Source organism: Aethalodelphis obliquidens, unplaced genomic scaffold (genome assembly GCF_003676395.1).
Source record: "Aethalodelphis obliquidens isolate GAN/ISIS:26980383/991018 unplaced genomic scaffold, ASM367639v1 scaffold32, whole genome shotgun sequence".
NCBI classification, from domain to species: Eukaryota; Metazoa; Chordata; class Mammalia; order Artiodactyla; family Delphinidae; genus Aethalodelphis; species Aethalodelphis obliquidens.
In genome coordinates this window covers 19,232,435-19,258,489 of record NW_020837976.1, presented here as the reverse complement: position 1 = coordinate 19,258,489, position 26,055 = coordinate 19,232,435, and the positions used below count along the sequence as shown (strand labels likewise).

Here is a 26,055-nt window from a genome sequence, read left to right as displayed (position 1 = left end):
GAACATGGAATCTATGGGAGAAAATTATGGGCATCGAAATATCTTGAACACTCAGGAGACAGAACTAGTGTTTCTGGGAATATAAAAATAGAACAAAAGGTATGGGAATAGAACCCTGAGCTGCAAGGACACTGAAGACAAAACGCTTGCCCAAGACTGACTTCACTTACTGGAATTTGAAAGAGGGTTAAAAGTTTGGATTTTGAGAAGGCCGCTGCTCACCTCCCTGGACCAATGGTCCCACCACAGTTGCCGCCGCCACTGCTGGCACAACAAAGAGTAAAGGAATGTGAGGGCCTGAAATCTGCTCGTGTTCCCAATAGTGTTTGCCCATTAACTGTTAAGACCAAGGTCTGAGGCGTACAGTGTCCCAGAAAAAGACTGATTAAAGTAACTTCATGGGTGAAGCTTCAAGATGGTGGAGAAGTGAGACGTGGGGATCACCTTCCTCCCCACAAATACATCAAAAATACATCTATGGGCTTCCCTGGTGGTGCAGTGGTTGAGGATCTGCCTGCCGATGCAAGGGACAAGGGTTCGTGCCCTGGTCCGGGAAGATCCCACATGCCGCGGAACAGCTGGGCCCGTGAGCCATGGCCGCTGAGTCTGCGTGTCCGGAGCCTGTGCTCTACAACGGTAGAGGCCACAACAGTGAGAGGCCCGCATACCGCAAAAAAAAAAAAAAAAAAAAAATCCCAAGAGTACAACTGCTTTCTCAGGCTAACAAGTTCTATTCTTCTTCACGTTTTCACTGTTTGATAATTACCTAATTTTTTCACTTAGTTTCCACTGTAATTTATGGTAACTGACATCTGTCCCAGTGCCCTCACAATATTTCTAAATTTCTTTCTTAATTTTCTCTGAATGTTAGCTAATAGAAGTCTCTGATATTGTGTTGCTGTTTCTTAATGGGCTTAGTGACGTACAAGACTGAGTACAACATATGTCATCAATAAATATTTCTTTAATTTTTGATTAGTTGATCCTTTGGTCCTCTCATACATCACTTATTGTCTCTGCCATCTATTCTAGGGTGAGATCACATAGTTCCCTAAGTTCTCTTATCCAATACACATTTATTTAATTCCTACTGTATTCCTGGCACTGTGCAATTATCTGGAATGTAAAAAACATAAAAAAAAAAAAAAACAGTGAAATACTCCAAGAATCTCATAGCCTAGTGAAGAGATAAAACATATAAATACCACCTATAATACAATTTTGAATTACATTGAGCCAAATTAATATAAAAATATCCTTTAATAATATGGTAGAGATCAATGTAAGCTGGTCTCTTAGGGACAGAACATAAAACCTAGAAAAAGAGATACATAATTGGTGAAGACACGGTGTCCATACCAAACGCCAAACAGAATAAACTATCAAATCATCAAAATCATGGTATTTTGAAATGTGATTATTTAAATTATTAAAAGGATTATAAATTATGAAACCTCCAAATAATCCATGTTTTCTCTTCAAAATTGACAGTAAATGTTTGGTAAGTATATTTAATGGGCAGCAAAATGTTAGGTTTGGACCAAACCCAAAGAAACATATGACATAACCTCTGTTGGGTTCAGTTTTCTTTGGAAGACACATAGATAATTATTTGAAAATGGTTCAAGATGTACCAAGCCCTTTGTGATCTTACTTTTGCCTGTCATCACCCATTACTTTCACTTAGTAGTCATACTGAGTCTCTAGAAGTTCCTTGAACACTGTTCTGTCTCATATCCCATGATTTTTGTCTCTGCTCCTTCTTTTGTATAGAATACTTTCTCTTTGTCTTCATCTCACTCCCAACCCCTTTTCTCAGCTCACTCTACATATCAGTCAAAACTCAGACAGCATCTACAAGAAATATTTTTACCCACCCTTACTGGGCACATATATGAATTTGCTCTGTTTGGGTCATGGAGTGAGGATGAGAGAGTGGTAAGAGATAATCCTAGAGTGATAAGAAGGGGTTGTATAATGGATAGCCTTTTAAGTCATCTTAACCAATTTGATCCCATCTTGCAAGTAATGATAAGACACTGAATAGTTTTCAGCATTGCAGAACATTCCAGCCAATTATACTCTACCCTCCTCTTACATTATCATGATCAAGTTCATATTTTCCTAAAATACCAGTGAGAATATTTGAAGATTGGAATCCAAAGGTTATCTAAATTAACCTTATGGGAATGTAAACTGATACAGCCACTATGGAGAACAGTATGGAGGTTCCTTAATAAACTAAAATTAGAACTACCATATGACCCAGCAATCTCATTGCTGAGCATATACCCTGAGAAAACCATAATTCAAAAAGGGTCATGTACCACAATGTTCACTGAAGCTCTATTTACAATAGCCAGGACATGGAAGCAACCTATGTGTCCATTGACAGATGAATGGATAAAGAAGATGTGGCACATATATACAATGGAATATTATTCAGCCATAAAAAGGAATGAAACTGAGTTATTTGTAGTAAGGTGGATGGACCTAGAGTCTGTCATGTGGAGTGAAGTAAGCCAGAAAGAGAAAAACAAATACTGTATGCTAACACATATATATGTAATAATAAAAAAAAAAGGACATGAAGAACCTAGGGGCAAGATGGGAATAAAGACACAGACCCACTAGAAAATGGACTTGAGGACACGGGGAGGGGGAAGGGTAAGCTGGGACAAAGTGAGAGAGTGGTAGTGTATATATGGACATATATACACTACGAAATGTAAAATAGATAGCTAGTGGGAAGGAATCATATAGCACAGGGAGATCAGCTCAGTGCTTTGTGACCAGCTAGAAAGGTGGGATAGGGAGGGTAGGAGGGAGGGAGATGCAAGAGGGAAGAGATATGGGGATATATGTATATGCATAACTGATTCACTTCGTTATAAAGCAGAAACTAACACACCATTGTAAAGCAATTATACTCCAATAGAAACGTTAAAAACATAAATTAACCTCAAATACATATTCATATTGCTAATCTCTCTTTTGTAATTTTTTTAAAAAAATTGAACTATAGTCGATTTGCAGTGTTGTGTTAGTTTCAGGTAAACAGCAAAGTGATTCAAAATATATATATATATTCTTTTTTAGATTCTCTACTGTGTGTTAATCTCTCATTTCTATCTGCTTGCTTTGCTTATGGGCAATTTCTACTTAAATATTGTTTCACGTCAAGATAGACCCATGTTATGTAAACTCATTAATGCTGTCCTTGTATGGCCCTATTTCAGTTAAAAGTGGTTCTCTATTCCTGATATTCCAGGATTGAATTTGTTGTTGTTGTTGTTGAAGTATAGAAAAATCATAAACTGAAAAGCAGAAAACCTATTTAAATTGTTGTGCTGCTACCCAGGCAAATTGTTTAGGTTTCTGAACCTCATTATTATCATCTACATAATGAAGACTTGAAGTAGAAAACTGATACCATGGCTACCAAGACTGCTATATGTTTTATTCTGTAACTACTATTCCTTCATCATTCAGCTCTCTCAGTTTTTTTTTTTTTCAGTTTTATTTATATCTATTCAAGTCTCTTCCATTCTCATTGCAACTATTCCCTGCCTATAGCCCTGACTGCCCATGATCTCACTCCCTATTAAAATTGGAACTATTATTATCCCATCCTTGGACAATTACACTAGTTTCCACAATGGATCCCTGGGTTCTTTTTAACCTCTGTTTCAAGCATGTGTACCTTATGTCATTATTCTTGTTAGAAGGATTTCCTTGCTTATAGAATAAAATTAAAATCTGTAAGTTGGATTCAAATCCTTCTGAGAAGCATTGTTTCTCTTCACATATTCCAAAATGCTTCTTATACAAATCTCTATACCAACCTCAAAGAGACCCAGATGCTTTTACTTTTTATGAAAATATTCTCAATTCCTTCTTTCTGCAGATTGAAGTCCTTCCCACTGTCTAAGGACCTGGTAATTTCTAAATCTCCAGGGAAGTCTCCACTGATGAGGAACCCTATCCAGGAAAACTATTTCAATCCTTTGTACCTTTATGACAGTGATTCTCTCTTCTCCTATCTTCACTTTGTTAATCTGAAGGAAATAATTGATATCCAGTATTATCTCTGGACACATAATGCTGATGGTGGGTTTTCAGGGTTAACAGATGATGAAGTAAGTAGACAATACTTATTTTCTGTGACAACAACTTCCAACTACATACTGTTTTACAGATTACGAAAATATAGATATCACTTAAATGATACACATGACCCTATGGTAAGATGTTGTTAGATGAAAAAACTGAGCTTCAGAGAAGTTGTGTGGTTTGCCAAAAGAGTCACAGCTACTACAGCAGAGCCAACACTTGAACCCTGATCTCCTGACATGGACGTTTAGGGCTTTCATGGTAACCAGTCCATATATGTATCAAAGAACTTGCCATTTTGTATGAATAGAATCTTTGAGGCCAATAACTATGCCTTAATTCTTATATGCTCAGACACAATAACAGTTTCTGAAAGCATTTCCAGTTGTTCTCTGTTAGAATCTTTGTCTTTTTGCCCCTTCTTTCCTGAGGCCCAATGACTTTCCTAAATACCCAGAATTGTAAAACTGAATCCAGGCTGTCACTTGTCTTAAACCTCTCATTATCTTCTCTCTTCAAGTCACATCTCACCTGTGGATTTCCCTTTTGAGGAGCCCGATATTAGGTAGGTATAATGGGAAAGAACTGAATCCCAATCACATTAAGTGTTAATTGTTGATTGGGTTTATTGTGTTTCACTTTCAGTTCTGGAAATAGTCCTGTAAATTGCAGGAAAATATTTCTTATAAAGCAATACTAGATAATTTAGTAAAGAGACAGGGGAGATGTTTTTGAGTGAGATTCCTTTAAATCACATTCATAATGGTTACCTATTTGGCCTCAATCTACAGTCAGACATGGTTTCAATGTTAATTTTTTCTTTTCTGTTTTCAAACAATCACCTACGTATTGTGCATGAAGATAAAACAATCGGGATTTTAAAAGCTTAAAGAAAGAGACAGGCTGGTTATATTTTTAAATGGTTTAGTTCATTCTTGCACAACTTCACTTCAACAGCAGTAGTCACTATCTCCACCAACCCTACATCTGCAGAAGGAAAGAGCTACTTTTCTACCTACTCAACTTCCATGCTACCAGAGCCTCATTCTTTCACTTTCTTTAGTGTCCTCTCTTAAAATACATAACAATTAGGGGATGGTTGCATGTGTATTTGCTGGTGAATAAGGTTTAGGAAGAGAGTGCCTACACTTTAAGTGATGCCCATTATTTACACACAAACTCAAATAATAAACAGTAAATTTTTTAATAGACAAATTTTGAGAAAGAAATCACAAAGCACTAGTAGAGGCAGAAACAAGTGGTTTGATGGAATTGAATAAAGGATTTAAGAAGGAAGGGAAAATGAGAGACCCTGGAAGAGAACATTTGCTTTAGCCTTGAGCTGGCAAAATTTCACCACTGATAATACAAGATGGTGCCATGAAATCAAGAGGGTGACCAAGAAAAGTCAAATAGTATGCTTTTTCCTGTTCAATACATCATCTCTTGTTCTTTATTTTCTCTCAAATAAATTTTCTCTGAGAAAACAAACATTCTAGAAAATAAAATGTTCAAGCTACAAAATGACCTCTCAATTACTTGCACATTCAGTCATTCTTACAAGTAAAACAAAATTGATCAATAATGTTTGCTGTAGTGTGCTCCATTAAGCAGCTTTTCTTCCTACTATATCTGCATAAAGCTGTCTATTCCCAGAAGGACAAGGATTGAAAGAATAACAGCAAATATATATCAAGGATAAGGAGAGTATATGGTATGCTACATCTCTTTATGCTAATCCTAATTTATCTCCTCCAAAGTGAATAAAATGAATTTCTGAGAATGTGTACTTCTTCATATCCTTAATTTCTACTCTGAAAGTTGTCTTTCCTGGGATGCATTTGGAGAAGACAACAGTTACTGACTTGATATACCAAATGTTCAATATGCTCTTGATTTCTGTGACCTTTGTATATTAATTTTGACTAGTCATTTCGACTGTTTCTTAATCTATATAATATAAAATTTCCACTTCTCTCTCTTTTTCCCCAATATCTTTTACTGAAATTTTAGCTATGGTTTTGCATACATATCAAAAAGTAAATTTAAACTTGGTGGGTGATCCAAAAATAAATTTTTTTCATCCTCTCTACTTTTCCCTTACTTCTGCCATTCTGTTCACACACAATATATATTCTTTAATACAATTGTAAAAAGAAAACAATAATAGCAAGGAATATTTTTTGATTGACTTTATAACTCTATTAAATGAGAAGGAATAGTATTATCTATCATATTTATTTTTGTTTCATTACTTTTCTGTTCTTTCTCTTTTTCATTCTATTTTCCTCTCTCTCTTGTGTGACTATAAGCTTCTAAAAGTCACTAATCCCAGTACCAGGTATATAGTGTGTGCTCAAGAACTGATTGTTTGCTAGGAGTTTTTTAATTACAAATTCAATTTCATTACCAGTGACTGGTTTGTTCATTGTTGAATCAGGGAATGAACTCTATATTGTAACCTGCCATAGGCCTCTTTGCCATTGTTTTCTAAACTTTATTAACCTCTTCTTACCCCTTCTGAAGTTTATAAGGTCTATGATAACATATTCAACACGATTTATACTTATTGGACACTTAATATTGTGCTGGGTATTGAGGATATAGCAATTAACAAAACAATAATCTTTGCTATCTTGATACTTCTTTCCAGTGAGGAAAGAGAAAAAAATAAGCACAATTAACAAGTAAAATACACAATATGTAAATTGGATTAAATATAAAAGAGAAAAGCAGGGAAGATATATAAGGAGTATTGAAGGGGGTTGCAATCAAAAATGGTCAGTGAAGTCTTCACTAAGAAAGTGCCATTTTCAAAATAGCTTGAAGAAAGTGAGGTGTGAGCTGTGCTGGTTATGGGGTACACGGCAAACCCAGTGTCCTGTAGCATGTGTCTGCCTGGCACATATAATCAATATGGTCAGAGTGAGTCCGCAAAGGGGAGTATAGTCAGAGAGCAGATCATGCCCTTAGGGTCTCTTCAGTGATAAAGCCTGTTTTAGCCAGCTAGGGTCACCATAACAAACTGCCATAGACTGAGAGGCTAAACAACAGAGATTTCTTTTCTCACAGTTCTGGAGGCTGGCGAGTCCAAGCAAGGTGCTGGCTGGTTCAGGTCCTGAGCAGCACTCTTTTCCTGCTTTGCCACCTTCTCTTTGTGTCCTCACTTGGCAGAGAGAGAGAGATCTCTCCTTAGAAGGCCACCATTCCTGTCAAAGCAGGGCCCCACTGTGATGATTTTATTTAACTTTAATTACCAACTAAGAGGCCCTATCTCCAAATACAGCCACATTGGGGGTTAGAGTTTCTACATATGTATGTTGGGGGAACACAATTTAGCGATAGCAAAGCCCAAAGGAGGAGCACAAACCCTGGACCAGTGTTACTCTGGAATTCTCTGTGCACTGGGCAAATAGGCACTAAATGACTCCTGCAACTCCAAAGGCCAGGCAGCTGGAGATCAATTTGTGTCTTGCCTCAGTGATTTGTCTGGAGCTGCTTGTACATGTGCACATTCACAACAGAATCTGCTATCCTGTGTTAATTATTAAAACACCTGTAGTGCCCTATTGAGCACGTGTTGCGTTTCTTACATGTATATCTTGATTCTCTGCTGAAGCATACAGTCCTTAAGAAGCATCTTTTATTATTTTTCTAACCACCACAGATCCCAGGCCAGGGTTAAGTTCACAATAGAAAGTCAATAAAGGCCTTCAGTATAGGGATTCTTTATTTTTATTTATTTTTTTATTAGGAAAGCTTTAATAGCCAGGATATAGTGAAAGATTCATAAAATACAAGTAGAGCTCTAAATGTGTTTTTAATCTCATATATTCATATTCACATGTGAATCTGTGTGTATATATAACACAACAAAAGCTATGAAAGAAGCAAAAGTTTACATATAATTTTGCTGCCTGAGATATTACAATGATCATTCCAAATTTGTGTTTTCCAAGGATAAGTTTGGATAAATAAAAATGCTTCATTAATATTCAGCTGCGCTTTTAGATTGAAATTTCTACAGTTCTGAAAAAATTCCAAGAGTATTCCTACATTTAAGGTTCTATTACATCTTGAAAGTCTAGCTCACTGTAGGGAATAGAGTTTGATTTACTGATTATTTTAAGGCAGGTTTGTGAAGTGAGTCAAAGATATCAGCTGGAGAAATAGTTGTGTTATAGGCATGTTTTATGACTTTGGGCATTTCTGCAGAGTTAAATCTTTTTACTTTTGAGATATGGGAGAATCATTCTTACCATTAATTTTCTAGCAATCAAGCAGTTATGGCATGAGTTGATAAATATATTTTATAATTCATAAAGAGCATATAATTTGTTAGATTCCCAAACCTAACAATTTTGGAGCTACTACACTGGCTCCCAGAAGAAAATTATAATGAATGATAACCCATTAACACAGGTAAAATTGCTTGAGATCATTTGACTTGAAAACAAGAAAAAAATTTGGGTTCTACTCCTCTTAAAAACCAGTTGAGTGGCTTTGGACAAGTCATTTCTGTTTCTTTGAGATGCTTTATCTGGAAAGAAAATAGAAAATGATATTTCCCTGATGATGATCTTAGGAAGATTCAATAAAATGACATAATGTAAATAACATTTAGTAAGCTGAGTAATACTATTCAAACTAAAATATTTTTAAAACCATCTAAAGTAAGAATCTCACCTTCAATGTAAAGTTCGCCCTCATACTGCTGGGAAGGGAGATAATTCAAATCTATAATTTAAATACAGATCCGGAAAATGGAAGGTTGTACATGCTGAAATAAAGATTCAAGTGGCTCCTTATCACTTTCAAAATTGAATACTGAAAGTCATCGCCCATTAAAAAATTCTATATAAACTTTCCTTTTTAAAATTTCTGAACTTCCCTTGTGCAGTAGGAATGGGATTGGACAGACATCTGGAATCACCTATTACCTTGGCTATGATTTGGCATCTCCCAGGATGGCTCATATTAACATATTCCTGGTTGGCAGGAGTCATCATATGTCTTCATAGTGTAACTTGCGTATTTTGGAAGTCATTTCTGAGAACAGATTTTTTTTGACAATGAGAATGCCAAAGGCTTGACATGAAAAGTACTATGCCTAATGTCTGTCATTCTCTCTCTGCCAGTTCATCTTTCCTGGGCTGGCCCTCTGCCACACTGGCACCTGAAATGCAGCAAACAATGTCATTGGATTCTGAAGGCGTGACCGTAAGTTGTGGTTATCTTCCAAGCAATTACCATATGGTGTGTAATTCAGCTATTCATCTCCTTGTTTGATGAGAGAATAACAATAATGCCATTTAATAATGTATTTTATCTTTATGGACTATTTAATTCCCATATTTCTGTGTGTTTGAATAAATTGATGTAGGGGGACCTAAGGCAACCATTAAAGTTTAGTCACCTCTCCAGCGTGGGAGGTATATAAAACTATTCTAAAGCAGGCTTAATGAAGAAACCAGGGAGATTAGCATATTCAAACAGGATTAGAGAGAAATTTAAGAAAAATAAATTACCAAGTGAAGCATGCCTTTTTACAAAGCCGACCCTCTGTCCCAGCTTCTTTTTGTCACCATCATTCCTGAGAAATATTTTGTGAAGTGTCTGTAGAACAAAATAGAAAAAAAAAAGCTTTCTGGAGGTAAGATGTCATCACAAATATGCACTGGGCTCTCTATCAGACCCCAGATTCAAGTTCTACTAATGTCAATTTTATGAAACTGGACCACAGTTTTCACGAAATTGCAAACAAGGAGATTATTACACCCAACTCATAGAAGATTGAGTAAAGTCTGAAAGATCATTCAAAGTTTATTTAGCTAGTAAATATTTAGTGAACACCAATGTGTTGAAGATATAGTGGTTATATAGGTTCTGATCCCCACAATGAAGGATTTTGCATCATCTTAATGGAGACTGAAAATCAAATCAAGAATTCTGATCCAGCACAAGAAAGGCTATGGTAGAGCATATAGCAAGTGTTGGGATCCATGAATTCTTCCTAGATAAGATGATCACTGTGCTGTATTTTATAAAGAAAATTAGAATTCATCATATAAAAGAGGAGAATAGATTTTTACACACAGAAAACTGCATGCACATAGTTATGGAGAATTAATCTCCACTATATATTCAAGAAACTAAAAATAAATGGATGGAATAAAATATATGATTTGTTTTTAAATATTTTATCTCTACTGATTTTTAAAAGAGCCTTGTCAATGGAAAGCATAGGCATTTTTCTTCCCTTCTTATGGAAGAGGACATGGTAGTTCAAGAGGTTAAGTTAGCTGCCCAAGTTAAACTATAATGGAGAGGAGAACCTGGTCCTAGAATAGTGGTCTTCAGATTTCCCATGTAGTATTGTGTGTATGCATTACCTTTACAAGGAAGATGGGCTATGATAAAGGGATGTGGGATGATTAGTTTATAAAATGGGAATAGACTTTTAAGAAATCTCCAGAGAAAAATATGCACCCCCTCTTCCTATTGCAATCTACTGAGAAATTCTTCCTTGCCCACATAGACACTGTTTATTTGTATTATCCTATTTATGGCATTACAAATTAATTTCAGTGAAACCCTTAATATATTTAAGCACTGATAAATAACACCATAGCCTTCTCTACCAAGTGACAGGAATTATACATTCAATACAATTTCACAAAGTACTATTGAATAACTTGTATCTACAAAACATTTTGGAGTTACTAGGAGAAGTATATGAGAAAGTAACAAGTATGAGCATGTAACTATCCCTTCCTGTAGTGTCTGGTAATCTAGTAAGAAATACTGGTTGATAAGGAGTTCGAAGTGAAGAGAGAATAGGTACAAAGAGCATAAATATACTCTCAGGATTTGAAGAAAGATGATTCTAGATTCATTGTGAGGAAACATGAAAGATTTCTTAGAGGAAGGAGAGTTTATACTGGAATCTAAGGGATAGCCATAACTTTAATAGATGTTGTGACATCAGAACAGCTGCAGAGAGAAGGCACAAAGTGAGGAAAATCTAGGGATCAAGAAAACCTAGGTTATATTGCATAAATAGAGTAAGTGGGACTATATGGTGATAGAGCCACCTGGAAAGCTTAGATGTTATAGAAATATTTATATTCCAGATAATTATTAAGAATTGAAATCTATAGTTGTATTAGAACTTATTATTTTCCTTCAGGAAATGTGTGCATGCGTGTGTGTGTGTGGGTAAATATGTCATATACACACACATGAAACATAGAAAAAGTTTTTGTCTCACTTCCATCATTTATAGATGTCTAAACTGATGCCAGAATAAGTAAAGGGGGTCATACACATTTATACAGGTTGTGAGCAACAAAAATATGCTATAAACGAAGTGTGAATTATCCAGTCTCTGGATGGCATTGTGCTCAGGATAAAGTCCCCGACATAGCAAAGAAGCTCCTCCTTCTCAAACTCATCTGAATTTGCATTCCTGTCTCATCTCACCTCAACTTACTCACCCCTCTCCTCATGTTGAAATCTCAGTGTAACAGCTCCCCAGGCCTCTTTTCAAAACCTTCAAGCCCTTGAACATACCATACTGTTCCTTTCCCCAGGAAGTTCTTCTTTTGCATGGATATTCACATATATACACTCAGTTTTGTGAAGAAAAACAAGCCTTGATGTGAAGAAAGCTTTGACCCTAAGTATGCAGGGTAGAATGGATGGGGTGGGCAAACCTTGAACTGGGTGATATCTGGATACTACTATGAGATTTATTAACTTATGTAGTTATAATTTATAACCTGCTTACTTCCAGAAAGGATTTGAGTCAGCTAGCTAAAAGTTAAAATACTGGCACAAATCCTATTTTGAAGTTCTTTGATGTGAAGATTAATGCACAAGTTGGCATACTGAGAGTTTTTCGTCTGATTTCTGCCTCATGTCTGATCCATTTCAGCAGTTCAATTGCTTGATGATTTTTTTTTAAGCAAATTTAACTGAACAATTCACACTCTCAGAAATGCTTTGATTTTACTTTGGTTTGTGCTCAGGGCAAAGATTTTTGGCTTCGGTTTTCCCATCCACAATTGAGAATTCACTTTAAGTGAAATGCAAGGAGAAATCAATGTCCAGTGTCTTGGCTGAAAATTAAATGAAAACAAACATTCTGAATGCACTAAGCATCCGGGTTTCTGTAACTAAACTCAATCAAAAGACCAAATGTGAGAAACCTGGGGGAGTCTATTTTTCTCCATTAGGAAAAGCCCAAGGGCTAGTAATTAGAGAGCTAAGATGCTCTTCCTCCCCAGTGCCAACCCTAACACTTTGTGCATGAGGTGAGAGATCTTAAGTTGTCCTAAAAGTGGTTCTCTGCATATTGGACATTTAAAGTGCTTTAAAGCTCTCTTCATATTTCTCCTTCTCTCCTTACTCTTGAATTTGGGTTAAGGTTATTGAAGGACCCTTCTGATGTAATATATTTTCCAGGGAAGGGACTTATAATGAAGAAAATTAAAACCTAGATTAATTTTTGCACTATATTCTGTAACAATCTAACATAAAATTTACTTTTGTGGAGTCTTAAGTAAGAAGCATGGTTTTCAGGTGCATCTAAAAGCTGCAATAATAAGTAATCTGTAGCTATTGTATTTAAAAAGAAAAGCATCCAATGAGGAAAGCTTTAGAATGATCAACTCATAGTAACACCACACACCCAACCCAAAAAAGAAAAATAACCAATCACAGTTGAAAAATTAAAGAGCAATTTGGGATTTTTGAACATGTCAAAGGAAGTGGTGAGAATTCATTAGAAGATCTGAGAGAAAGAGATGAGAAACCTGGAGAACAGAGGCTGAAGACTGAAAGGAGCTATGAGAGAATCACTTGAATCTGAACTTGAGTTAAAATAACAAGTCCTGCTAGTAAGTCTTTTGTTCTTGATTTCAGGTTTTTTGCTACATAAACTAACGTTCCAAGTTCCTGGAGCATTCATTCTGTCCTTCTCTGTCACAGGCATTGCGTCCGAATTAACTTCCAAACATCCAGGCCAAACTACCAAACATACCTGCTGAATAGAATTTATGCTTCTAAACTTTTGTTCCTTCCACAGGTTTTCACAGCTTTTCCTCTCCTATCTTCTAAAGAGAATTCTGGAATAGAAAGTGCCAAATGATGAGAAAAGCTATGTTGGTTTAGATTAGAAAGAATAGGGAAAAGTCAATTTGGACTGGAGTTGAGGAAGAGAAGCAAGAGATTTAGAGGGAGTAGAATGTGAGAAAGTATAAGGAGAAAAGCTAAAATGGTCTCGGGGGCATGTGTCAAAGAATTTAGCTCCTTCTTCAATATGCCTTTGAGAGATGTCCATTGCATTTCAATATTTTTTGAAATTATATTTTGTGTTATATTTCTGCATCACCATATAGGTCTAAGAACACTGATCAGAAGAGACATAGTTCTTGACCTTATGGAAATTGAGATACAAATAAATGATAACAACCACCCCACAGCTATAATGACAACATGAGAATAAAGTTTTTGACACTTTATATTCATTATCTCATTTAATATGTTCTGTAATTTTTTTCATTAATGTCTAGATATGTATTTTCTTTTCTTTTCCTTTTTTTTTTTTTTTTTTTTTTTTTCCCCCCTGCATGTTTTTTGGGTTCTCAGTTCCCCAACCAGGGATCAAACCCATGCCCCCTGCAATGGAAGTGCAGGGTTCTAACCACTGGACCACCAAGGGAGTTCCTAGATCTGTATTGTCTTTAAGGTTCTGTCAATCAGAGGGAAATGTCCATGGAACAGGGTTAGGGAGTGTGAGTTCTCCTTATTCCTAACATACTTTGCTCTGTATCTTATTTATTGCCCAATATATTATTTATTGCTCAAAGATTTGAAAATGTCAAGACAGAATATCCTGATTCAAGTCTTGAATTCTCATCTTTACTCCCAAGCTTAAAACATTTACTTCAGTGCATAATATTATCACTTAGATTTGTCCACTGCTTTTAAATAAACTATCCATAACTTTGGAAAAGGAGTAATACATAAAAATATCAAAAATTGTTCTTCCCTGTCACATAGTGTGGACTGCACAAATTCTATATTTGTCTGCCACATTAGTTATGGCCTGGATTTTAACAATCATAATCTCAACCAGTTGCCATATGCTCCATAACACGTGCTAATTGATACCAATAGCAGTAAACAGCACAGAGCACTTACTATGTGTCAAGCCCATTTGTGAGCATTTTAAATATATTAACTCATTAAATTCTCCCAATAACCCTGTAAGGTAGGTTTATTACTAACTTTTTACAGGTGGGGAAATGAGGCAAAAAGAGTCAAAATAACTTGCATATAGTAGCACAGCTAATGATAGAGGTAAGACTCAAACCCAGGCTTTATGGCCCTAGATTGTTTTTAATGATTGAATTAATTCCCTTATTAATGCATCAGTTGACCTTGGAATCATCCTCACTCCTATTCTAAGAGGACAGGCGGTCAGTCAGATTGATATGTGCTAATATGTTTAACAGAGAATCCTGGTTATGGCCAGTCCCTATCTCCCAAACAACCATTTCTCCCCTCTTTACATTTTAATAATGGCCTCTTGGATACCATTTATATTAGGTTCAGAGTTGATAAGAGCATCCTAATGTCATTTCCTCATTTGAATCCTTTGCATGATCAGCTAGTGAGGTGGGTACCAATACCCTTTTATGTCAGTGATGGAGCTTAAATATCAGAAATTTTACATAATGCTTTTGGTCATAGAGCTGGTCTGTTCTATAGCCCAGAATCAAACTGCACTTTTTTTAAAGATTTATTTTTTTTTAATGTGGATCATTTTTAAAGTCTTTATTGAATTTGTTACAATATTGCTTCTGCTTTATCTTTTGGTTTTTTGGCCGTGAAGCATGTGGGATCCTATCTCTCCAAACAGGGATTGAACCTGCACCCCTGCATTGGAAGGCAAAGTTTCAACTACTGGACTGCTAGGGAAGTCTCAGATTGCATTTTTTAATTCTTGAGCCCTGCTATGGTCTGAATATTTATGTCCCCCCAAAATTCATATGTTGAAATCCTGACCCCTCAAGGTGACAGAACTTGGAGGTGGCAGCGGAGGGGGGGGTGATAAATGGGATTAGTGAACATGATTAGTGCTCTTATAAGGGAGCCCCCAAAGAGCTCTCTTGCTCCTTCTGCCATGTGAAGGTAGAGCAAATAGACAGCTATCTATAAAGTGCGGTCTTGCCAGATACCAGACCTGCTGCCACCTTGATCCTGGACTCCAGAACTATAAGCAATAAATTTCTGTTGTTTACAAGCCACCCGGTCTGCGGTATTTTGTTAGAGTAGCCAAAATGGACTAAGACAGGCTCTTTCTTCCATCTTTCATCCATAGCTTAATATCTGATAAATATACTAATTAAAAACATAGCAGAAAATACAACTAATAATTAAATGTGAGGAAAATGTTGTTGGAAAAAAATGTAACTCTTTTTTCTTAGCTCAGCTTCAGATATTTAACTATCAAGTTAGGATAGGTCTCAACATGACCATGAGTTTTTTCTTCACAAAGGAAGTTTGATACACTAATAAATTAAAGTATGAATTATTTCAAGTTGATTGATTGAATTAAATTATAGTAATGTGGTGGTAATTAGTTGATAGGACTAAGCAAAGAAAATTTTACTAAGAATACCACCAGCAAAATTTTCAGACCTAGCTGCCAAAATATAAGCAGAATACAAATTCCATCAATGAAAAGCAAGAAATAGAAAATTTTGATGCATACATTTTCAGCTGACAAAACAAATTAGCAATTATTACATGATAGCATCTTCATCTGTGACCTTACCGCTTACAGAATCCAGATTTTCAACTATGACCATAATCTTGATCTTAAAGAAAGTAATGTGGGACTTTTTAAATTTTTCATTATTTGATTAATTTCTAAATAAATATTTTTATCTGTCTAGTGACTTTGAGAAAGAGGTCATAATAAATTCTACCACAACTGCAGTCTCCTCAACCCCTGTATTTTGGTTCCAGAAATAAATAAATAGAACTTGTGCCCTTCCTCTCAAGTCAAAATTGAAAAATTTAGCAGAACTTGAGATGTGGAAGATATGTTATACTTTATACTCAGATTTAACTGAAATAAGCATGAGATTGAATTAATTCTCCTTTTTTTGAGGGTATATGTGTATGTATGCATGACCATAGCAGTAATGATGTAATTAGATTTGTGATTTAGCATTTTCAAAGGATCTTATTTGATAGATACACATAAATACATAGAAAGATATTTTGCATAAGTAAAGGTAAAAGAAAATCACAGTAGCTGAGTCAAGCAAATCTACTTAAGTGACTATGATACAAGTTAAAATTAAATACATGATTTGCTTATAAGGAATTGGTCGGTGCAGCAACAGGGATCATAACTCATAAATTATTAATGATTGATTTATCTTAAAGTCGGAATGATTTTTTTTTTTTTGAAAATGGGAGGAATAAATGCAGACTACAAGTGATTATTACAAGTAAACATAGATTACGACCGGTTACTTTAGAATGTTTCGTAGTTTAAAAAAGAAGTTTCAGTTATGGACCATAGAGATTGACTTTTGAGACTGAAGGACAGAATGACTCAGAGATAGGGTGAAGTTAACAAAGCTTTATTTTAAAAAAGAGAAGACAGAAAAATATAGAAAGTTAGGTTTGCATAATAGAAGTTACTGAATAATTTTACTTAAAAAATAAGATATCTTATCAATGATACTCAGAGATACTAAGTAACCAACATATCTCCACTTCGTCTCACATTGAATAAGCCTAGCTTCAAAGGCAATATTACATTGAGAAATGAAGTTTGCTATAGGAAAGTAACAGTGGTCAAGGCTGCAATTTGGGGTTTCAACAACAAAGGAGCCGGGAGATAATTCCATAGGCAGATTTTCTCTACTCTGTCTCATGCTGAATAAAAGCTATACCCACCACAGTCCTTTGTGGCTATGTGGAACTTACATTTTAGTTTTATCATGAGTCTTTGCTCTTTTACCTCTCATACACTTAATTCTGGTTAGACTGGAGAATTTAGTATAGGGGTGTGTGTGCACACACGCACATACCCTGAAAGGGGTGGTGTGGGTGGAACTGATATGAGGGTTGGGTAGAGAGGTTTGACGTGGCAAGAAATAAAATAGAAAAGGAAGCAAGGGTAAAGAGGCTCTGTAGGCTGTAGTATAGAAAAAAGCAGAGCCTTCGAGGTCACCTGTGAAATTACAAGCAGCCCTGAAGGACGAGCGAAGGAGGAACTTAACTTCGTGGAAATGGCCAGGAGGCAAAGGCACCTTCCCCAGAACCCCTTCTTAGTGCAGAGGCACTGCCGCATCCAAGGACCTCACCAATTTTAGCAAAACAAAGTTCTGTTAGATTTGCCATTTTAATTGCATTGATCAGCAAATTCAGTATAACATCAGTTTATCTGACTTTTAACACCTACCTCTCTTAATCAACCAGTGTTTTAGGTGGAGTGGCTGGTCACGTCCATTAAAATTGCTGAACCAGGGCTTCCCTGGTGGCGCAGTGGTTGAGAGTCCGCCTGCTGATGCAGGGGACACGGGTTCATGCCCAGGTCTGGGAGGATCCCACATGCCGTGGAGTGCCTGGGCCTGTGAGCCATGGCCGCTGAGCCTGTGCATCCAGAGCCTGTGCTCCGCAACGGGAGAGGCCACAACAGTGAGAGGCCCGCGTACAGCAAAAAAAAAAAAAAAAAAAAAATTGCTGAACCAGCAGCAAATTTTCCAATGATTTGAAAGACATTGTGAATATATCAAGGGGCAAATTAAAGAGTCGAGGGTCTTGTTAAAGAGATGAGAGCATTTTTACATGACTCAGTTCATAAGAATGTATTAGAGTTTGCTTTTATAGTGAGTGAGATGAAGAATGCTCAGGTTTTCAGTCAACCATGTTAGATAAGGTTGTGTTTTCAAGGATATGGTTTGCCTGACTGGAGAAGCAGAGTTACAGGATGAACTATCTAAAATGAAAAGAAAATTCAACTGAGCTTGCAGTCATTTGTAAATAATGATCAAAGTGAGTAAGTTAATGATCACTCAAGAAAGCAGGCTTGCTTAACCACAAAACCAAGCAGTAATAAAACACATACAACAGAAACATGAGACATGCCCCCAAATGATAAAACAACGGTGGCATGAGACTCACATCCTGCCCAGTGAGCTCAGTAAGTTAATGACCCCTAGGACATGCTCTCTGCATACATAAAAAGCAATAATTTATGGAAAGGTGACATTTCAAAGTGAAAGGCCCTCATTGCACTGAGACCTGAAATAATTTTTCCATAGTGCCATGACAGTCCTGGATTGACCATGTAGGGACAAGAAAGCTCCCCTGCCCAAACTGGAGGAGAAGTTGATGATGGAAGCATGACATCTACTCAAGAATGAGGAAGAAGGTGGTCTTTTCCCCCTCCCCATTTTTCCTTTGATTATAAAACTAGCCAGCTAAGTTCATGGAGTGAGGCACCCTCTTACACACCCACTTGTCAGCCTCAACAACTGTCCTATTCTAGTAAATCACTTCTTCTCTATCACTTTCCCTCTTGCTGAATTCTTTCTTCTCTGAGACATGAAAGACTGGAGCTCCTTGGAACCCCCCAAAATACCACTTAGAGGTTCTATATATATATAGAAAAAATATATATATTCTTTTTTAGTTTCTTTTCCATTATTGGTTATTACAAGATATTAAGTATAGTTCTCTGCGCTATACAGAAGGTCCTTGTTGGTTATCTATTTTATATATGGTAGTATGTATATTTTAATCCCAAACTCCTAATTTATCCCTCCCCTTCCCTTTCCCCTTTGGTAAGCGTAAGTTGGGACCTAAAGTGTGGGAAGTGTGCCACTTCTGAGTTATTTATCTTGTTTCTATGTTTCTCTTTCTCTCTTCTGAACACCTGGAAGTGAAAGACTCAATATAGAAGAGGCAAATTATGGAAGGGGTCCTCATGAGGAGAGCTACTTGAGGGGGGAGAAGGTGATCCTGAATCTATGCTATATTGTATCAATCAGGGTTGATAACATGACAAAAAACACAGTGATATGAACAGGTAAATTTTGATATAAAGAATTATTAGCTTATAAAAGAGAATCAGAGGAACAAGAGTTTGGATAGGAAGAATTAAGAGAATTGTAAAGACTATATAAATAGCAACTATAGGGAGTAGTGTCTATCCCTAGGGATGAGATAGAACACAGAAGGAAGAACCTTCATCATTGGACTAATCCAGAATTGTTGGTGATATCATGATTTTGGCTCACTGAATGTAAGAAGAATAGATATGGTGCTGCTTTGGAAGAATGTAATGGAAATCTACTATCTGGACCTTTCTAGAAATATGGCCTCTAGGGTGTCAGGAAAGGTTGCTCACAACACGTATCTCACTGAAGATATTTTGCTATTAAACATCCCAACAGAGTTGTTGGAGGAAGCTCCAAGCTGCTTGGTGTTGCTGATGACTATTCACATCAGTAGCTGTATGGAGGAAAAGTTATCCACACATTAGGAGATAAGCACAGGAAAAGCCATGGGCACTGCAGGAACCTACTAAGAAGAACTCATTGGAGTCCCAAAATTACTTCCTTCTAAAAGGAAGTAATTTCCTCTGATGTCTTCTGTGGACAAAACTTAGCATCATACTGACAAGCAAAGGAAAGATAAAGGGCCCAGTTCAATTTTCATAGATGATATTAAGGGTCACTTTGGAACTGAGAGAAAATAAATTGATAATAAAACATTACTCCATTGTCTTCTAGCTTGCTGGGTTTCTGACAAGAAGTTGGCTGTAAGTCCTGCCTGGTCCTCTGATTAAAATATTCCTTTTATTTCCTTCTGATTGTCTTCAAGATATTCTTTGTCTTTTGTTTTCAGCAATGAGTAAGATATGTCAAGGAGGATTTTTTGGAGGCTGGGGTGATATTAATACTATCCTGCTTGGTGTTCTTTGAGTATTCAGGATTTGTTGTTTGGTGTCTGTTGTTAATTTTGAAAAAATCCTCAGACATTACACATTCAAATATTTTTAACCTATTTTCTCTCTTTTCATTCTGAGAATACAATCACATATATATTAGAGTATTTGATATTGTCCACAACTCTTGGATGCTCCTTTTTCCATTTTAAAATATTTTTCACTCTTTCTATCTCTTTACATTTCAGTTTAGGTAATTTCTTTTCTTTTCCTTTTTATCTTTAAATATTTTTTCTTGTATAATTGCTTTAAAATGGTGTGTTAGTTTCTGCTTTATAACAAGGTGAATCAGTTATACATATGTTCCCATATCTCTTCCCTCTTGCGACTCCCTCCCTCCCACACTCCCTATCCCACCCCTCTAGGTGGTCACAAAGCACCGAGCTGATCTCCCTGTGCTATGTGGCTGCTTCCCATTAGCTATCTATTTTACATTGGATAGTGTATATATATCCATGCCACACTCTCACTTTGTCACAGCTTACCCTTCCCCCTCCCCATATCCTCAAGACCATTCTCTAGTAGGTCTGTGTCTTTACTCCTGTCTTACCCTGAGGTTCTTCATGACATTTTTTTTTTCCTTAAATTCCATATATATATGTGTTAGCATATGGTATTTGTCTTTCTCTTTCTGACTTACTTTGCTCTGTATGACAGACTCAAGGTCCATCCACCTCATAACAAATAGTTCAATTTCATTTCTTTTTATGGCTGAGTAATATTCCATTGTATATATGAGCCACATCTTCTTTATCCATTCATCCGATGATGGACACTTAGGCTGTTTCCATCTCTGGGCTATTGTAAATAGAGCTGCAATGAACATTTTGGTACATGACTCTTTTTGAATTATCGTTTTCTCAGGTTATATGCCCAGGAGTGGGATTGCTGCGTCTTATGGTAGTTTTATTTGTAGTTTTTGAAGAACCTCCATAGTGTTCTCCATAGTGGGTGTAGCAATTCACATTTCCACCAGCAGTGCAAGAGTGTTCCCTTTTCTCCACACCCGCTGCAGCATTTATTGTTTCTAGATATTTTGATGATGGCCATTCTGACTGGTGTGAGATGATACCTCATTGTAGTTTTGATTTGCATTTCTCTAATGATGTTGAACGTTCTTTCATGTGTTTGTGGGCAGTGTGTATATCTTCTTTGGAGAATGTCTATTTAGGTCTTTCTGCCCATTTTTGGATTGGGTTGTTTGTTTTTTTGTTATTGAGCTGCATGAGCTGCTTGTAAATTTTGGAGATTAATCCTTTGTCGTTTGCTTCATTTGCAAATATTTTCTCCCATTCTGAGGGTTGTCTTTTGGTCTTGTTTATGGTTTCATTTGCTGTGCAAAAGCTTTGAAGTTTCATTAGGTCCCATTTGTTTATTTTTGTTTTTATTTCCATTTCTCAAGGAGGTGGGTCAAAAAGGATCTTTCTATGATGTATGTCATAGAGTGTTCTGCCTATGTTTCCCTATAAGGGTTTCATAGTTTCTGGCCTTACATTTAGGTCTTTAATCCATTTTGAGCTTCTTTTTGTGTATGGTGTTAGGAGGTGATCTAATCTCATACTTTTACATGTACCTGTCCAGTTTTCCCAGCACCACTTTGAAGTGGCTGTCCTTTCTCCACTGTACATTCCTGCCTCCTTTATCAAAGATAAGGTTACTATATGTGTGTGGCTTTATCTCTGGGATTTCTATCCTGTTCCATTGATCTATCTTTCTGTTTTTGTGCCAGTACCATACTGTGTTCATTACAGTAGTTTTGTAGTATAGTCTGAAGTCAGGGAGCCTGATTCCTCCAGCTCCATTTTTCGTTCTCAAGATTGCTTTGGCTGTTTGGGGTCTTTTGTGTTTCCATACAAATTGTGAAATTTTTTGTTCTAGTTCTGTGAAAAATGCCAGTGGTAGTTTCATAGGGATTGTATTGAATCTGTAGATAGCTTTGGGTAGTAGAGTCATTTTTACAATGTTGATTCTTCCAATCCAAGAACATGGTATATCTCTCCATCTATTTGTATCATCTTTAATTTATTTCATCAGTGTTTTATAATTTTCTGTATACAGGTCTTTTGTCTCCTTAGGTAGGTTTATTCCTAGATATTTTATTCTTTTTGTTGCAATGGTAAATGGGAGTGTTTTCTTGATTTCACTTTCAGATTTTTCATCATTAGTGTATACGAATGCCAGAGATTCCTGTGCATTAATTTTGTATTCTGCTACTTTACCAAATTCATTGATTAGCTCTAGTAGTTTTCTGGTAGCATCTTTAGGATTCTCTATGTATAGGATCATGTCATCTTCAGACAGTGACAGCTTTACTTCTTTTCTGATTTGGATTCCTTTTATTTCCTTTTCTTCTCTGATTGCTGTGGCTAAAACTTCCAAAACTATGTTGAATAAGAGTTGTGAGAGTGGGCAACCTTGTCTTATTCCTGATCTTAGTGGAAATGCTTTCAGGTTTTCACCATTGAGGATGATGTTGGCTGTGGGTTTGTCATATATGGCCTTTATTATTTTGAGGAAAGTTCCCTCTATGCCTACTGTCTGCTATGTTTTTATCATAAATGGGTGTTGAATTTTGTCGAAAGTTTCTCTGCATCTATTGAGATGATCATATGGTTTTTCTCCTTTAAATTGTTAATATGGTGTACCACTTTGGTTGATTTGCATATATTGAATTATCCTTGCATTCCTGGAATAAAACCCACTTGATCATTGTGTATGATCCTTTTAATGTGCTGTTGGATTCTGTTGGCTAGTATTTTGTTCAGGATTTTTGCATCTATGTTCTTCAGTGATATTGGCCTGTAGTTTTCTTTCTTTGTGACATCCTTGTCTGGTTTTGGTGTCAGTGTGATGGTGGCCTTGTAGAATGAGTTTGGGAGTGTTCCTCCCTCTTATATATTTTGGAAGAATTTGAGAAGGATCGGTGTTAGCTCTTCTCTAAATGTTTGGTAGAATTCACCTGTGAAGCCATCTGGTCCTGGGCTTTTGTTTGTTGGAAGATTTTTATTCACAGTGTCAATTTCAGTGCTATGATTGGTCTGTTCATATTTTCTATTTCTTCCTGATTCAGTCTTAGCAGGTTTTGCCTTACTAATGATTTGTCCATTTCTTCCAGGTTGTCCATTTTATTGGCATAGAGTTGCTTGTAGTAATCTCTCATGATCTTTTGTATTTCTGCAGTGTCAGTTGCTACTTCTCCTTTTTCATTTCTAATTCTATTGATTTGAGTCTTCTCCGTTTTTCTCTTGATGACTCTGGCTAATTGTTTATCAATTTTGTTTATCTTCTCAAAGAACCAGCTTTTAGTTTTATTGATCCTTGTTTTAGTTTCCTTCATTTCTTTTTCATTTATTTCTGATCTGAGTTTTATGATTTCTTTACTTCTGCTAACTTTGGGGATTTTTGTTCTTCTTTCTCTAATTGCTTTAGGTGCAAGGTTAGGTTGTTTATTCGAGATGTTTTCTGTTTCTTAAGGTAGTTTTGTATTGCTATAAACTTCCCTCTTAAAACTGCTTTTGCTGCATCCCATAGGTTTTGGGTCGTCGTGTCTCCATTGTCATTTGTTTCTAGGTATTTGTTTATTTTCTCTTTGATTGCTTCAATGATCACTTCATTATTAAGCAGTGTATCGTTTAGCCTCCATCTGTTTGTATTTTTTACATATCTTTTCTGTAATTGATATCTAGTCTCAGAGGGTTGTGGTCGGAAAAGATACTTGATACAATTTCAATTTTCTTAAATTTACCAAGGCTTCATTTGTGAACCAAGATATGATCTATCCTGGAGAATATTCCATGAGTACTTGAGAAAAATGTGTATTCTGTTGTTTTTGGATGGAATGAACTATAAATGCCAGTTAAGACCATCTTGTTTAATGTATCATTTAAAGCTTGTGTTTCCTTATTTATTTTCATTTTGGTTGATCTGTCCATTGGTGAAAGTGGGGTGTTAAAGTCCCCTACTATGAATGTGTTACTGTCGATTTCCCCTTTATGGCTGTTAGTATTTGCCTTATGTATTGAGGTGATCCTGTGTTGGGTGCATAAATATTTACAACTGTTATATCTTCTTCTTGGATCAATCCTTTGATCATTATGTAGTGTCCTTCTTTGTCTCTTCAAATAGTGTTTATTTTAAAGTCTGTTTTGTCTGATATGAGAATTGCTACTCCAGCTTTCTTTTGGTTTCCATTTGCATGGAATAACTTTTTCCATCCCCTTACTTTCAGTCTGTGTGTGTCTCTAGGTCTGAAATGGGTCTCTTGTAGACAGCATATATATGGGTCTTGTTTTAGTATCCACTTAGCGAGTATATGTCTTTTGGTGGGAGCATTTAATCCATTTACATTTAAGGTAATTATCGATTAGTATGTTCCTATTCCCATTTTCTTAATTGTTTTGGGTTCGTTATTGTAGGTCTTTTCCTTCTCTTCTGTTTCTTTCCTAGAGAAGTTCCTTTAGCATTTGTTGTAAAGCTGGTTTGGTGGTGCTGAACTCTCTCAGCTTTTGCTTGTCTGTAAAGTTTATAATTTCTCCGTCAAATCTGAATGAGATCCTTGCTGGGTTGAGTAATCTTGGTTGCAGGTTTTTCTCCTTCATCACTTTAAATATATCCTGCCAGTCCCTTCTGACTTGCAGAGTTTCTGCTGATAGATCAGCTGTTAACCTTATGGGGATTCCCTTGTGTGTTATCTGTTGTTTTTCCATTGCTGCTTTTAATATGTTTTCTTTGTATTTAATTTTTGACAGTTTGATTAGTATGTGTCTTGGCATATTTCTCCTTGGATTTATCCTGTATGGGACTCTCTGTGTTTCCTGGACTGGATTAACTATTTCCTTTCCCATATTAGGGAAGTTTTCTTCAAATAATGTCTTCAAATATTTTCTCAGTCCCTTTCTTTTTCTCTTCTTCTTCTGGAACCCCTATATTTCAAATATTGTTGCATTTAATGTTGTCCCAGAGGTCTCTGAGACTGTCCTCAGTTCTTTTCATTCTTTTTTCTTTATTCTGCTCTGCAGTAGTTATTTCCACTATTTTATCTTCCAGGTCACTTATCCGTTCTTCTGCCTCAGTTATTCTGCTATTGATCCCATCTAAAGTATTTTTCATTTCATTTATTTTGTTGTTCATCATTGCTTGTTTCATCTTTAGTTCCTCTATGTCCTTGTTAAATGTTTCTTGCATTTTGTCTATTTTATTTCCAAGATTTTGGATCATCTTTACTATCATTATTCTGAATTCTTTTTCAGGTAAACTGCCTATTTCCTCTCCATTTGTTAGGTCTGGTAGGTTTTTATCTTGCTCCTTCTTTTCTATCTTCTCATTTTGCTATTCTTACTTTGTTTGGAGTCTCCTTTTTGCAGGCTGCATGTTCATAATTCCCGTTGTTTTTGGTGTCTATCACCAGTGGCTAAAGTTGGTTCAGTGGGCTGTGTATGCTTCCTGTTGGAGGGGACTAGTGTCTGTGTTCTTGTGGATGAGGCTGGATCTTGTCTTTCTGGTGGGCAGGTCCAAGTCTGGTGCTATGTTTTGGGGTGTCTGTGGCCTTATTACGATTTTAGGCAGCCTCTCTGCTAATGGGTGGGGTTGTGTTCCTGTCCTGTTAGTTGTTTGGTATAGGATGTCCAGCACTGTAGCTTGCTGGTCGTTGAGTGAAGCTGGGTGTTGGTGTTGAGATGGAGATTTCTGGGAGATTTTCACCATTTGATATTATGGGGAGCTAGGTGGTCTCTTGTCACCAGTGCCCTGAAGTTTGCTCTCCCACCTCAGAGGCACAGCACTCACTCATGGCTGCAGCACCAAGAGCCTTTCATCCACATGGCTCAGAATAAAAGGGAGAAAAAGTAAGAAAGGAAGAAAGAAAGAAAGAAAGAAAGAAAGAAAGAAAGAAAGAAAGAAAG

At 36.4% G+C, this 26,055-nt stretch overlaps 1 pseudogene; it reads left to right on the top strand.

Moving 5' to 3' along the window:
• The first annotated feature begins 234 nt into the window (after nucleotides 1-234).
• Nucleotides 235-26,055, top strand: part of LOC113631253 (peptidyl-prolyl cis-trans isomerase FKBP3 pseudogene) — a 65,395-nt pseudogene continuing 39,574 nt past the window's right edge.